At 45.9% G+C, this 14785-nt stretch overlaps 1 protein-coding gene across 14 annotated transcripts in view; it reads right to left on the reverse strand.

The window, feature by feature from the left end:
- LOC116949418 (forkhead box protein P1-like) overlaps positions 1-14785 on the reverse strand; it is a 432818-nt gene that overhangs the window by 194341 nt on the left and 223692 nt on the right. Inside the window, exon 1 of one of the 14 annotated variants that reach the window (XM_076072016.1) lies at positions 4106-6242. The exons of the other annotated variants lie outside the window; for them this stretch is intronic. The gene's annotated coding sequence lies outside the window, so the exon portion shown is untranslated. Of the gene's footprint in view, positions 1-4105; positions 6243-14785 lie in introns of those variants that run through there. 14 annotated transcript variants of the gene reach the window in all.

Here is a 14785-nt window from a genome sequence, read left to right on the forward strand (position 1 = left end):
TAGGCTTCCCCATGCCATTTGTTCGACCATGCTTGGCTTCGCTTGGTCAGTGTGGTTTGATGAAGATGGACGGAGGAAGCCGATCTCATTTGCCACTGATGTGAGCTGTGGCCGGGAATCGAACTCGGGTCGCCGGGTTGATAACGCAGCGTGCTAACCACCGTGCCACCGCTCCACCCGCTCAAGGAACAGAGTGAAACGATAAAGGGCTTCCACGTGCAACTCATGTCCCATTAAGACATTTGAGAACGCTTTAAATTAAACAAACTAAAATGTTGTGCAAGAACAATGAAATTAAATCATACACCTGCACCATGATATGTACTGGCATGTACCGAAATCTACATTGATGGCACCACAATGACGATGATGTCACATCCGTAGAAAAGTGCCCGGCTCGTGCAACAAAGAAGCCTCCATCTGCGGTCTGTGTCGGTAGATTAAAAAAGAAAGAATAAGTTTGGTTACCCGGGGCAGCGGCCACAAAACACGCACGCATTCTGCGTGAATAAATATGCCGAGAATAAATAAATAAATAGATGGAAGTTACGGAAAGGCGCGCGCGAGAGAGAGAGAAAAGGCGAGAGAAAGCCGGGACCCTAGCTGCATATCCATGGAGACCGCAAATAAACAAGCCCTCGTGTGCATAGATGCGAGGGCACGAAGCTTCCCCCCCCCCTCTCTCTCTCTCGTGGAAACTCTAACAAAGCCCAGCGGTTGTCCAGGGAGGAATTACTTCATGCAACAGGTGGCTCTTTTATGGATCCGAGCACCAGGAGGTCCCCGGCGCGACCACTTGTGGGTGTTGTGGAAGCCGCAGCCGCCGCCGCCACGACCTCCACGGCTGTGCGAGAGGATCTTTTTTTGTGCGGAGTAAGCAAGGCGCGGGCACAACGCCGGCTCGCGTAGCGGCTGATGGGAAAGCAAAGCTGTGCAAGGGGGAATTTACGGGTCGTCTTAAAAAAAAATAACTTGGATGTTGCTTCGCGTGCTCGCGTACAGGCAAAGTACCACGTGTGTGTGTGTATGTGTAAAAAAAATGAAGACAAGAATGTTTTCAATCAGCGCACGTCACCTGCTGTTACATATGGATAAGGGACTGACTAAGGTCACTGTTATTGAGAAAACGGAAACCCAAGTTGAAAAGTGCGCGGATAAGCGCGGAGAGAGTTGCACGCTTCCAACGACACGACGACACGCATGGAGAAACGCGCGGGGAATAGAATGTACAGGAATTCTAGACATCGTATCGAACTTTGATTTAAAGCTTTCGTGACTGCAGGGATTCATATTCTTGGTTCTTTCGGTAAAGTCACATAAAAAGGAAACAATAAAAATATTAAACAATAAAATTATCACGATTATCATCAGGTGATGATTGCTTGTGTTGCAGTCGAAACGTCTTGAGAATTTTATTGTTTTATATTTTTTATTATTTTATTGTTTCCCTTCTACGTGACTTTACCGAAAGAACCAAGAATATCGTATCGAACGTCACAAAACACGGTACATAGGCTTTGGCAAGACGCGTCGCTGGACGGTGGAGACTCAGGATGGAGGGACAATGATCAACCCATGGTACAAGCGTGTACACATATAACCGTGTGTGTATACATTCTGTAAATATATGTCCGACCAATTAGCACCAAAGGAAAGCACTCGACCCTCACCTACAGTGGGAAGGTGGCGAGTTACAATGCCAAAACGATCGACTCTGACTATCGTTCATCTAGGAGGGGTAACTACTGTGCCGGAGATCAGTCGCGGTTATTCCATAGGAATGTGGAATTTCCATCGATGGATCAGGACCGGATCCGATGGAGATGAGAGTCGCCCTGTGCTCGTTCGAGCAGCAAGACACTTTGACCTTTAAACTTATCCAGGAAAAGCCTCTTTAAATCTCAAGCCGAAGAACATTAATTTACGTATTTAGACAATTATATAATTCGTTATGTTGAGGCATGGCAAAGGAAATACCTACGCATATGTTGATTTTAAACTATGCAGTACGGTGGTTGGCTGAATCTCTTCAACATCTGGCCATTGCATTCATAATTAGTTTATTTGGGTGAGATCCCCGTGTTGGTAGATCTTTACCTAATACCCTCCACCCCCACTGGATAGAGCCAATCAAATAAAGTTGTCACGTCATGGGAACAATGCGCCAATTAATTTGGTTTATCAGCAAAACCGGAGGAGCTATTTGGAAGAGCAATAAAAAAATGAAACCAGGTGACAACTTTATTTGTTTTGTCTCCGTCGGGTGGTGAAGGGCGTTTGTAAGAAATCTGACGTCATCATCGCTAACGCGACGATCTACCACAAAAGAAACCGATTACGGATCGCGCACAATGCTGGCCGTGAAAGAACTACGTGTCAAATGTGTCCCCTTATTCCGTTCACATCGTTACGGTCACACCGGAGCCCGCATTGAGGGAGCAAATAAAAAATGGCAGCTAGCAGTGACTAAAGTTGGAGGGGACAAACCGGAGCGGATAAAAAAACCTTCCGGGAACTGTGCGCTGATGCGTGCACCGCTAGACAACCGAGTACGGCAAATCAAGAATGTGAGAGATGTCCAATTTTTTTCACCCCTTCATAGGGTCCTGTCGCGCCGAGATCGCGTTGCCTTTGCCGAGTTTCTGTACCCCTTCCGTTTTGCGATCGGCGTATTGCAACGGGCTCGCGTCGAGTGGCAACGGAAACGTTTACACAAATAATGTGAGAGATGTGAATCAGACAGCATCCGAGATGTCGAGGGACAAACCGAGGCAGCCGATGGAGAATCCTCGGTGTTTCTGGATAAACATCCACAGCGTGCCCCCGTGTGAATGCCACGGTAATGATGACAACCCTTGTCATGGTACCTGTCCTCAATTTGGCCCTCGGTGCTGGAAAAAAGCGAACTTGTGTCTCATGCAACCTGAAAAACGCGACGAGGTCAAGCAAAAACTGACAAACAAACAACAAAAAAGCCTTTGGCTGGGAATAACAGAGGCACGTGCAAAAACTGGATACTCGTGAACGTATCAAAATGTTTTGAATAGTTGAAAACAAGGTGGAAATTGAGGCAGAACAACATTTTTTTTAAACGAGAGCGAGAGAGCGTGGAGGAAGCCAACATTCTTTCGCCTTAAAAAAAGAATCCGGAATTTTTTCCGAGCGTGCAGGTGACCCGTCCTTCGCCCTGCCACGCACGCAGGCGAGGTAACGGCCGTAAGATGACGTGTCTGAGCACGGCTGCGCTCGAGGAAGACGGATCCACAATGTAAAAAAAGAGACGCGTCCTCATTTTACGTTCAACTTCTCGCCCGCCCGGTGCCTCTGTGGTCCCCTCCAAGCGACGCAACGGCGGTCGGGGGCGGTGGTTCGCGGGCCGGTGGAACACAAAGCGCGCACTTGTTGGGCCCACCCCACCGCAGGGCCCGGTCTCAATGACAATAGGCATCCTTATGGAGGCCAGGTGGTATGTAAGCCGTAATTTTCTAAGTTATTATCAGCAAGAATCATAAGCAGTTACTGATTGATACTGCCTCGAATTAGGCTTACATTTCATGCAATAAATCTGAAACAGTCCCTTTTACTGCCCTGCTATTAATGAACCTTTTCCCCCCCATTCTCTCTTTTTTTTTACGTATTTACAACTTCCGGACACAACTTTTCAACAAAACGCATTTCGGCCCGCAGCTGAGAAGACTCGAGTTACCAGATTGTTCGTATACTTTCCCCACATTCAGACAGGAAAGGATTTAGCTGTCTGTGATGGAGGAAATTACATCAGCCACCAAATAAAACAAAGCGCCGCGGCGTGCCGCACGTGTGTACGGCCAACGACAGCTTTCTGATCGCCCTCCCCGCAAGACGCTCTCCTCCTCCCTGACCATCGCGGCGAGTTTACGAATATCGCTCGGGAGCGGCGATTGTCGTTCACGGGTTTGTTCAGAGAGGTTACGGCTAAAGACGCGCGCGGCGTCAGCACGCATATGCTCGGACGGGCAAAAAAGCTCCCAACTTTTGACCCCAGTAGCACTGCGAACAGCGTGCGGGCGTGCTGTCTCCGGAGTTCAGTGAGCGCCTATTCGAGACTGGGCATCGCACGGGATACCTGTGGCCAGTCCCGTGAACCATCCCCTTGGCTTTGTCTCCAGGTTATGTTCGATTCCGCCGATTCGTCGACAGACAATTGTAATTGGATACTTTTTGTTGTTGTCGGTGATTAGTCGAGCGCCTTTATAAAAGGAGGTGGTCGCCACGACTTCCTGCCTGCCGAAGGCAGGAAACCCCCCGACAAAGCCACGCCCAGCGTGGCGCTGCCGGCGATGAGTGGGTAACGTCGCCACGCCCCGTCCGTCACCTCCCGTCCAGTGGCACAGAAAAGTGAGATCCCGCCCGCCTCTCGCCTCCCGCAACATTATTTTGTGATATCCGATTAGTTGAGTAATTAAATGGATAATATGTAGCGTAATCCGTTTCTTACAAAACAATCCGGACACCCCAGCCTGCAGTCTCAATACGAGCACGTGGAAACAAGGCAGGCCAGGTGCAGTGTCAACCAAACTATCCACTTTGTACCATGTTGGCCTTAATAGGCGCTCACTTACAACACTTGCCACCCCAACAGGGCTCTAAGGATCAATGAGGGAAGGGAACGGGGGGGAAGGGTGGAGCAGTTCTGATTTAAAATGCACTGTATATACAGAGAGAAACAAACATTTATTTTCCTCCGTCCTCTTTAATTCATTTTTTTATTAATATATCTCAGTGGCTGGCGTGCTGGAGTGTTTGTGGAAACTTGAAATACAACCCGAAAGAGGCTAATGCGTTTTCCACACAAAACGCCGGGTGGACTGGCGCGCTGCAACAAAAACCACACCGTGCATTCTTTTGCACTTAGAATGTGGTCAGAACGCGGGGCCTGTTTTTGAAAGATGATCGCAATAAAGCTCTTGAGATGGTTACTCCGAGCAGACTTTTATAATATCAAAAACAGCAAACAGAAGTATTTGCTTTCCCAACAGAGACATTTTCAGCTGAATTGAGCACCATTTCCTGATACATCTTGTGCACTTTTAAATAAAAATTCCTCGTAGGTTTTTGATTTTTTTTTATATCTTTCGCTTTGAAGTACACCAGATGTAGGGTACATCTGGCGATGCAAAAATTGTAGTTTTGTCAACACACTGGGATACACCTGCTTTCACAATACACGGGTTTGTTTACACAGCGAATCTAGGTACAAATCAACCAAGGTGAGATTAATCAAGAATTTTCATTTTTACTATGTTGTATCATTTCCATCGTTGAGAGTAGATTCCATCTCAAAAAGTTACGGAGTGTTGCTCATTTCCTGTTTAGGTGCCCTGAGCTAGCGGTGGGAATTCTACTTTCCTATGGCAAGGGTACATCACTCGATCGTCACCAGCGTTGCTCAATCCACTGCTAAAGAGCTCGCCAAACTGTTGCCAACTATCATGGTCCTATTAATAATTATTAATGTATCAGTCATGTGGACTGCGCGCGCGCACACACACACGCTGATTTTTCATGGTGTCACCTCCATGGAGGGCATTCTCTTAGGTACATATCCTCCTGTTAGCCACAGGCAAGACCTTCATCCAGCAGTGGATTGATGGTGCTTATGATCATGGTGGCGTGACTCATCCCTGCCATAGGAATGCAGAATGTTTATCACCATCACAGGCCACATAAACAGGAAATGAGCAACAATCCACACTTTCCTGATACTGGATTCCACTTTCAAGAATGACTACTATACAAAATAATGGCTAGTCTTGGCCACTGCACCATCACCCCCGACGAGCCGATGTGACTCGTGCAAGCCCGCTTAGTTTTCTTAACGGTCAACATAAGTCACTCCAGAGAAACAACCAATAAGAACTTCCTATAATGTGGTACTCATTTGGCAAGGGATGACGGGGTTGAGTCATCTCCCTCCAACAGGGATTTGAACTTGCCACCTCTCAGTTTCCAGTCGCGTACTCTCGCCACTACTGTATTTGAGAGTGTCAGCGTCTGTAGGTCACCACCTTATATATGTAGAGAAAACCTTCCTACAATGACAGGTCACACTATTCAGCCTTCTCTGATGTGTGCTCTAAAGACGGGCCCCTCTGCCATTAATATCAGGCCAACGATATAATCAACCTTTTACTTGACTTTGGAAAATAGGATTCTTTGAATCTCGTACCGGCAAAAGATTTTCCTCCAAACGGAGATGCTACGGGCCCTTTGTAGCTATCAAGGGGCGCGGGGGGTGGGGTGACTGGGGGGGGGGGGGTACCAAGGGGGGGGGAGGGAGCACCTTGGAAGGCCTGTTTAAGTTACACGTTTAAATTAAAAACAAACATTACTGATGTTTGATTCGGAGGAGAATATTACGCGCGGTGAGAGACACCTGCAAAGTGTGCCCAGTCACATAATACCCCAGTTCTACTCAGCTTTATTAGATCATAGGTGTTACTGTATCAGGGCACATCTGCCATTCATTTAGATGTCTGCAAAAAAAACCCTGTACAACACCCAAACGTATCACATGGTACACATTGTAGACATGCGCACCCATAAAAAAACACAACGTGAAAACAAGGACACGAGAATGCAGACAGAGAGAAGTAGAACCTTACATATCACCGTCTCGGGCGTTAATAACCAAGCGTGTGAACGCTTCATAATGTGTATTTATAAGCGCGTTGCCACATGCAAGACAATGAAAACTGAACGCGCCGTAAAAGTCGACAAATCTTTTATCAGCACCTACAAAACTTTATAGGATTCATATAAACGCTTGTTATGTGGTAATTTTTCTGGCATTCTCAGATGAAAAATACCTCGCAGAACAGCAAGAACAACATTACGATAACAACAAAACGGCAACGCCTTTTAAAGTCGTACCGATGTTGTTGCAGAGTTTCGTAGTCGTTCCACGTAAAAAAGTTTATCGAAATTGGTACAATAAAGCGTTGCCTTAACATACATTCACCTCTTGTCGAAACTATGTAAAGCATTCACGGCCTTCTGGGAGTGCATATTATTATCACTAGTATTGATCGGTTCAATGCAAGCATAACTGGATCGGTTTCAACATTCACTGTCTGCTCAAACTAATGCTGGTGGACTGCCCAATGATTACAGGACTCTTTCTTTAAGAAATGGATCCGAGTCTGACGCAAAACTATACCATCCACAAGACAAATCTGTACACATCGCCAGCATTTGTTGTATTAAGCCTGACTGCTGATGAGACGGTGAATGTCACAACAGGTCCAGAGAGTGCGCGTGTTAAACCAGAAGGCCGTAACAGCCAAGGGTTGTGTTCACAAACACGTGCGCTGTTCACGTAGAGAGACAAATACGCTGGGAACAGGGCATTATTTGGTTGGTAATTGACGTCCTCCACGATGACGCTTAATGATTACTTTGAAGCTGTAGAAAGTTGTCCTGTAAATGTGGCATTTCTCCAAACAGAAGAAATTAAATATACATTTTTAACCGTACACACGTATATTTTAATCCCTCCATCAACATCTCACACAAAGTACATGTATCTGGAGAATGAACGTCACGGAGCAAGGGTTTGCGCATTTGTCACGCACTTATGTGTCGGCGTGCACATTTGTTTTCCTTGAGTGGTATTTCTCTCTCTCTCTCTGCTCCACAAAGGTGGGGTGTGCACATAACACAATGAACAACAGCCAATTCCTCTGGGCAAACCTGTTACGCGTGCGTTACACTTGGCAGCGCCTCGCATAAACACTATATTGTAAACACGTGCAAAGTAACGGACTGCTAATGAAACGCTTTATACATGAACAGCACAGAGTTCACAAGATTTCGCTCCCCGATGCTGTTCAAAAACAGCGCGTTTACAAATTCATTTGCGTTTCGAGATGCGTTTCCTGTTTGTTGCTGTTATGCCACACTTTCAAACAATGCTGCGTCAGTAACGGAAGGGTGTCACGTGCGGAGTTGTGTGCACGTATATGCCAAAAGGCGATGGCCTTAGTTTAACCGTATCGAATTCTTCAGGAAAGTGCTGTATAGTACAGGCGAAAAATCGATATACAAAGACATAGGTAGCCCCCGTGCCCCTGCATAGCTTTTAACAGACTGTTGGAGGGCACGTTCTGTTAGTAAGCACCTATTATTAAGGCCGGCATAGCACGTGACGGCGATGTGACTAGCACGGCTTCCCTTCATCACTCCTCAAGTGGCGATGTTTAACGCACCACAGCGGGTATTTATTTAAGGCTAAGTCGACCTAGAGTTCCCTCGCCACTGATGGTAGTCATGGCTGGGAATCTCAATCGGATTGCTGTGGCCACAGCGCAGTACGCCCACCACTGCACCACTACTTTCCATACCTATAATAGCGTAAACAAACAAACAAACACAGACGTACACATTTTGTTAAATACATACGTACCCCGAAGTTGTGTTTGCTATATACGTACGTATTCATTTTCACATATGGTAATTGCCATTAATTTATTTTAATTTATTTCCATACTTATTTAATTGAACATTGGACGTGGGCCATACACAATCTCTCTCGCTCTCTCTCTCTCCAGCAATCTCCCAAAAAAACCCAATTTTCCGAACATTTCAAATTAACGTGCAATTTGCACCATTTTAATAATGCAGGTGAATCTACAACATCTTATATTTAGGGTGGTATTCAACATCACCGGAATATCAAGTGAGGCTGAGAGTGTTCATCTGTTTAGTCATTTATGTTTAAATTAATGCACATTTCACCCATCACAACTAAACAGTTAATATAATAGGGCTTCCCCGAATTAATCCACTTACTCCCTGCGGGTCTGAAGCAGTCCATTGTTCGTTGATTTTAAAAACCCACCCCACATTCCCTCATTTTTTTGTTATCTATATATAAGAAAGGAAAAAAAAATCCCGCCATCCACAGCAGCAATTAAAAGTCCATACTTTGATTGCGCTAAAAACCTAAATTAAATTGTACTTTTTACCGACATCTGATAATTACGACTCATATTTAATGCATGGCCGCAATGTCCTGCCACACTTAACCCTTTGAGTAAAACAAATCTCGGCGAGCAACTCCGCCACGTCGCTCGCGGGGATTGCGCCGTGCCGTGTCGCAACACTCGGGAGTTTGTGCATCGCCTGCCATTCATAATTCCTGACGTATACAGACGATGCTGGCGATCACACTCGCCTCGTAGGTGACATTTATTTGTCCGCGCGGTATTATCGAACAAAGGGTGACGTGGTATAAAAATAACAGCTTCATTTCTGTGGCACGCCGGGCAAAGCCATAGTCAATATGGTTAACTGACAATTACAAAGAAATACATTAGCAGTCTCGTGTAGACTAATGTACTTGTGTAGGGAAAAGAGTGCATTTAAGACAATGCTTGAATATCTTAGGTTGTCGTGGGCCTTATTCGGACTTAACAAAAGGTGCATGCCAGTGAGTTTAACAACCTTTAACTCCCCGGATTAATGTGTTGCCCAAGAAATTTTAAAAATCAGGCCACACTCTCAAATTGCCATGGAGATTATTCAGGCACTTAAAATGTCATCGTTTAATTTATATCTGTGTTTCAGTTTTTCTTAGTTTAACTTTTGTTGAATCAGGGTGGAGGTGGGGGGGGATATTTGACCACAAGAATATCAGAGCCAGTCCTGTGCCTCCCCTAAGTCGACCCAGCCTGAAATTAATACCTGGTGTGGTGTGCAAACATCGCCACTCGGGAGACAAAATAGCAAACGTCTGTTAAAGCTATCGGGGGAGATATCTGTCATGTACTACGGGCATCTGTGCCTACAGATGGAGTCAAATACTTCTTCACATTGACTGCCGTGACTGAGAAGTGGGTCCGTGTCATCGGTCGCTAAACCCCCTGCTGAGAAACATGATCTGAATCTGGAAGGAGGAGACTCAGAGACTGACGAATCGACCAAAGGTTAAATCAGACGTAGCGGATTTTTTAAAAAAGGTGTTTTAGGTTGATTTAACGTTTCAAATTACACAACCCTCATTGGCTGTTTGCATTTGTATTGTCAGAGTTTTGCAACAAAAAGGGAAGACCCGAAAGCCAAATCGTGGGACGCTGTACGTGCAGTACTTGGAGGTCAAGGATCGACTGTCAACAGCTGAGGGATCGAGCAAAAGGAAGGAAATGATGGCCCATGATTGGTGGCATCAACAGGACTAGTGAAAATGACCTCTTGACCTATTCTTGGCATAATTTGCAAAACCAAACAAAAAAATGTTGTGCAAAAACGACCAAAAATATAGACACGAACACGTGGATAAATGCAAACATTTGCTAAATAACGCTGTTTTTTTTAAATAATTAAACACAAGCATGATACGTAACAGAAGCAACTTGAAGAACCTATTAAAATTAACATCGTTTTTTTTCTAGGCGATATACACATTTATAAAATGACCTGACTCACACTAGAAAGTTGAAAATGTTTCTTATTGTTTTACGCTAACGGAACAACAACAACTTGTTCACGTTACTAGAACAAATAAATTGTTGGTCTTGAGCACACTGGAAAACCTGAGGCGCAATTTGTTAAAACTATGAACACTTTTGTTGGGATAATTATCTGGGTTTTAAGTTGGTTTAAACGAGATGGGAAAAAAAGAGACATCAATCATATTTATTATTTCATAGTGATCATCACGTGTGAAAATGAGGTGAAAGTGAAGGCCGTTTGCATGAAGCTACGATATTGCACGATAATATTTTGAGGAAAGTTTGCGAGGGAACACGTGTTAGTTAATTAAGGGTTAATTAAGTGTTTGTGATTATCAGCTTACTTAATATGCGGTTACTTATGGCTAAAACGAAGGTAAAGGCGCAGGACTGTGATGAGCTGCTCACGCCACTGCTGGGAGAAGAACCTCCACTAGATGGAGCTCTCGAGAGCCTCTCAAAGAGGGGATATTTGTCCCACTGTTCCCGTACCTTACCCCACCAGACGCGACCTGCCACATATCAACCAATTTAAACTCCAGGGTGGCCCGAGGTGGTGGTGGTGGTGGTGATGGGCAGGGGTAGAGTGGAGGGAAATGTGAAAATGGCACAATTTAAAGTGGGGGCCTCTGTATTGCAAGCCCATTGTGCTACTACACCGGGCACTCGTTTAAGGCTAAGTCGACCTCGGGGGAAGGCCCAGAATTGGCTCAGATAATCATTACTGGTGTTACCCATGAGCGAGAATTGAACTCAGGTCACCGGGTTTGTAGCGCAGTAGTGCTAACCGCTACACCACCGCTCCCAAACACACACACACAAACAATCGCACGGTTAACTTTAATTAATGTATGTTCCATTATTGTGAGCACCTATATCTGGCCATACAAATCCACATGAGGTAATGCATCGGTAGTGGTGAGTAATTCACTCTTGCAATCGGATTACTAAAGCACGTACCGGTTATGACTTTAACTACGCGACTTGTTGATTCCTCCTCCATAATTACATTCATGATACAAAGAAAAAATAATTCCCCAAACAATTTAAAGGGAGGGAAGAGACGAGCACAGGGCGCAGCTTGAGGGGATGCGAGGACATCAGTAGCCACAGTAGCCACTGCTACTGATGTGGAGATCTTGCCATGAAGCCTTACGCAATAGCGGGGTGCGATTACGCATACAGTTACTGTGGCTTCAATCGTTTTAATGGCAAACTTTGTTTTGTTCCACTTATTAGTAAATCCTGATGACGACGCTTGGAGAGCCGAATGGAGATCACAAGAAGTCACAAACACCTCCCTGCTGCTCCTGCTCCTCATCAAAGACCCGGCAACGCGAAGCTCGTGGCCACATCCGCACAGAAATCACGGCAGCGGCAGATTGCGGACACTGGATGTACCAATGGAAAATGACAAACTCACCGGCGGTGTGCGGAGACTGTGGTCAACACCCAGAACACAGAACACAAACACAAAGGAGGAGGCATCGCCACAGCGATGATTCACCACTCCGCTACTCCTGACGCAATTGTTTGGGCTCAACGGCCTCAATGTAAAATAACAATTGTTGTCCGACTTCGACACCGGCCAGAATAACTCTGAAGCAATCAAGAGAGTAATCGAATGACTTTATAAACACCAGACATAGGGTTAAAGTTACCTATAGGATCTCGAGCGCAGAAACGGCGCACGGGAATCGCACGCAAAGCTCCTTCACTCACGTGCCTGCGTGTGCGATCTTTTGTGTTGCTTGTACAAAGATTTGTTTTCTGCGATGTTATTCCTCCGCATTGAGAGGCGAGCGATAACGCGGCTTTTATCTCCATTGTTTTAAACTGATAAGGGCACCATTGGACATTCATTTACGTTGTGGTCCCGCATATTTGTTCCCGTATTTAGATTAAAACTTTTGCACAATGCTTAACTGATACCGCTCGTGGGTCTTACATCATAATAGTGGGCCGACAGGCCTCAAAACTGTCACAATGTGCCACGGGGTCCATGCAACCGAACGGGAACAAAAATACCTCACTTGAAGTTATCTCCCCGCTGATAACATTTTAGCCAGTCACTTTTAACCGATGTTATTATCGTGCTCAAATACAATGAGCAAAGCGTGAGCCAAGGAGTTCACTAACTAATATTATGTGAAAGTGACCCTTCCCAGGACTTGCCACAGGCACTAAATAAACAAATCGACGCAAGAAAAACAGGCGGAGAGGAGCGACCTCCAACCAGTGCCTCCCAAAATAAGCGACTTTACAAGCGACTGTCTGGGGCAACACGTTTTCTCCACTCAATGAGTGATACTGAACGTTAACAATGACACAAAATAAAACATAGACACGCCAAGTCGAGGCGTAAATGAATGAGGCAGCCGTAACAGAAGCAGCCGAGAACGTTTTTCCCACTCCGCTTACAACGTCTGATTGAGTGTCGTGATTTGCTCTGTAGGGGCTTAACGAGGCCCACTTTCCCCTCATATCCGACCCCTCACAAACCCGCCATGACCGATTAACCACCTCACCCAGTGCGCTATTTGTGCACGGTGCAATCTGTCGCTTTCTATCGACGTTCACGTATCTGACCTTTCCCAGATATCTGTCTATATATCTCAGCCCTCAGTGAGTCAGCTATGCTATTTTATACCAAGGCATTTTTTGGAAAGTCAACAGCGGTTGTCCGATGGAAAAATAAAACTGGGGCCCTTCATGTGAATATGGAAGTTTGACCACTAGCTCCGGGTCACCGAGGACGACATTTAGACTTATTTTGGTGCCCGAGTTTGTCTCCTTTTGAGTCTTGAGTCTGAAAGATTTCAGTCTTGATGATTCGGAAATAATCAAATGGTGCAAATGGACTCAGCGAGAGTGGCGAGCCAACGGAGATCACTCGCTAAGCGGCACCATCGCGCCTCAAGGACAGCACCGCCGACAGACACATTACGCCCATTAGCATCACGGGCAGGAGACGTTAGTCAACACGAGTGCCACTATTCGACGCGAGTTATTGATAATGCAGTGCGTTAATGCAGCAATAATGGGCGCAGCTCACGTGGGACATAAACAGTGGCAGGAGGCTGGGCCCGGCCTGCACCATCGTTGGGCACGGCTCACGGCCGATTCCTCACGGCCGAGCCGTCGGCCGGTGAAAGACTTCCCTGCGTTCAACCGATCCCACGTTTGGCCGCTTACTCGGACCCGTTTGAGCAAAATGCACGGGGAGATTAGGCTCCCCTGGGCCGTCAACTCCACTTTGACGCATAAACCATCTCCCCCAGCTTCTACACGCGGTGAGATCCAGCGGTCCACACGCACGCACACGCGTGCACGCGCGCGCCCGGGACGCGAATCCATTACGAATTCAGACGAACGCCGGCGCGCGGAATTCTTCGGGTCGATACAATTTATTTACGGAGCGCATTCCCGCCGGCCGGTGTCAGTCACGCCCGGGATCAAAGAAGACAGGGCCGTTCCAACTCCTGGCATCAATTTAAATGCTTTGCTTTTAAGCGCTCTTAACCGTTATCTTTTGTTTAACTATACCAAAGCTGTTTTCATTCGGGCTTCCAAACGGCGGGGGTGTAAGGGGGTGGGTGGGTTGCGGCGTCTCGCGTCGGCTCTCGCCGCGCATATTTTGACAGTTACCTAACTCTTTTTCTCCCGTCCTGTGACGCCAGCTTATCACATTTTGCTGTAAACACAAATGCGGGGCAAATTCTTGAAAAAGCAAACAAGGCACGGGGCGCTGTCAGCGGTGTTTATCTTCAAAACAGTCTCAAAAAGCCGGGGGGGTAATGCAAAGTGCAACACTACGGAGGCAGTGTGAGTGTGTGTGGAGTACACCGCCTAGCCGTCTATTAATAACTGGGTATTTTTTTTTTGGGTACTTGGCAAAACAAATCTCGGCACAAACACGCTGATTGCTGGCGCGGCCGGCCCCGCATGCAGAAAGGCCTTAATTATACACAAGTTGTTATCGTTATGATTATGCGGGGTTTTTTTTTTGCTTACTTTTTTGTGTTTTGTCGTTACAGAATTTTTGCTCAAATCGTTTAGGACAATAACCAACTAAATGTATTTTTCGGGACGTTTGCACCTTTCCACAAATTGGATGACAAATGTTTCTAAACAGACTTGAGCGTTTAATAAAAAAAACGGCGTTTTAGATGATTACTCAAACATTGCAAAGTGCTTCTGGACAAGAAGTGTTTATAGGAAGACAAATGATGGTGTAAATCAACGGCTCTCATTGTATTATAACAGCAATAAGCATAATTTGAAACCCTTGTGTC

Source organism: Petromyzon marinus, chromosome 36 (genome assembly GCF_048934315.1).
Source record: "Petromyzon marinus isolate PM22_M1 ecotype Great Lakes invasive population chromosome 36, UKy_Petmar_22M1.pri1.0, whole genome shotgun sequence".
Lineage (NCBI taxonomy): Eukaryota > Metazoa > Chordata > Hyperoartia > Petromyzontiformes > Petromyzontidae > Petromyzon > Petromyzon marinus.